The sequence below is a fragment of the Cololabis saira genome, chromosome 3 (assembly GCF_033807715.1).
Source record: "Cololabis saira isolate AMF1-May2022 chromosome 3, fColSai1.1, whole genome shotgun sequence".
Taxonomy (NCBI): Eukaryota; Metazoa; Chordata; class Actinopteri; order Beloniformes; family Belonidae; genus Cololabis; species Cololabis saira.
In genome coordinates, this window is record NC_084589.1 from 3,716,413 (window position 1) to 3,717,764 (window position 1,352).

At 43.0% G+C, this 1,352-nt stretch overlaps 1 long non-coding RNA gene across 1 annotated transcript; it reads right to left on the minus strand.

Annotated features, from left to right (window-relative positions):
* Positions 1-309: 309 nt before the first annotated feature.
* On the minus strand, positions 310-1,060 carry LOC133440821 (uncharacterized). Its single transcript, XR_009782364.1, has 3 exons — positions 948-1,060; positions 798-857; positions 310-722 (listed from the first exon to the last, which is right to left on the minus strand). It is a non-coding gene; the product is annotated as an uncharacterized LOC133440821 (long non-coding RNA).
* Positions 1,061-1,352: the final 292 nt, after the last annotated feature.

Below are 1,352 nucleotides of genomic sequence, written 5' to 3' on the forward strand. Positions count from 1 at the left end.
AAGGTACTTAAGACCTCACACTTTAGTTCACTATGCAACTAGGTAATGTCCAGAATAACCAGGACAGGAGGCAGATAAATCATGAAAATAGTTTATTACAAAATTAACTTATTTAAAAGGGGCAGGCGTCATAAACATTAGGCAAAAGCTCACATCATCCAAGTGACGGTAAGGGGATAAAATAGAATCAGCTCACGCATTCAGGACCCAATAACTCAAAAAGAAACCCAAACCAGTAGAGTAACAACACCACTGCACTCTAATGAATCACTTGCACGGTCTCAAGTTTGGGTTTGCACTGCAACCAAAATATAAGCACACAAAACAAAAGGGATCACTAAATGTTAATGCGATAGCTTCCCCCAAACCGGTGGCCACTAAGGCGCTGTCTGGCGCCTGGTAAATATTGCACTTAGCCCAACTAAAATAACAACCAAAACAAATAAAAGAAAACAAGAAGGCCCAAATGAAACTAAGTATTAGGAGGGAAAAAAAACAGTGACAGTCACTTCTCTCGCAGACAGTCCTATGAACACAGACATGAGTGTTAAGTTTTGTTCCACAGGTTAAGATACAATACTTAAATAAAATACACCATTCAACATGCTGTACCTTCAAGTAGCTTTACTAAACCCCGACCAGCAGTTAATAGGTTGTCGCCCTTTAAAGTTGTTTTTAACTAGCACCCGGACCAGCAGTTATTCTTTTGTCAGAGACAGATACTAAAAAAAAAACAGAACACGTTAACACCACAAAATTCAATGCATTCACAGTTAAATATAAAGTGCATGACTTACAATCATCAAACCTCACACAATGTCCACACTGAATCTGCCCCAACTGCTGCCGCTGCTTTTCTAGTAAAGTAAATGTATATCCATTAAAATAATGTTTTTAATGCATTACAATGTGAATAAAATATTATTTCCCTTCAAATCACAACCTACCACAACAAATGTTTGGTGTGCCTTCTGCTGAGTGTCTGCACTTCTGCAGGTGAGAGAGAGAGAGCGCTGCTTCTGCTCTCCCTTTAAAGGCTCCCCAGGGTCCTAAAACCATCCCTGTTACATTATTATAAGTATCTCATAGCTATCATTTTTGTCCATCGTTCCTGTAGTTTCTTGTGCTGGCCCCCTTTTTTCTCTTTTGTGCATGTTTGCGGGCCGGAGCTTCGGGAGCTGCGTGCTGGCCTGCAGTGCACCCCCCATCCCCCACCCCCAGTCATCCCCTTGCTGCTTCCACTTGCCTGCGATGAGAAGAGAGTGATACCCGTGAGTGAGACTGGCAGCGCCGTTTCAGGCAGGATAGTGACAATATAGCGTGGCCGGGGGAGGTGGGGGGGGGGGGGGGGG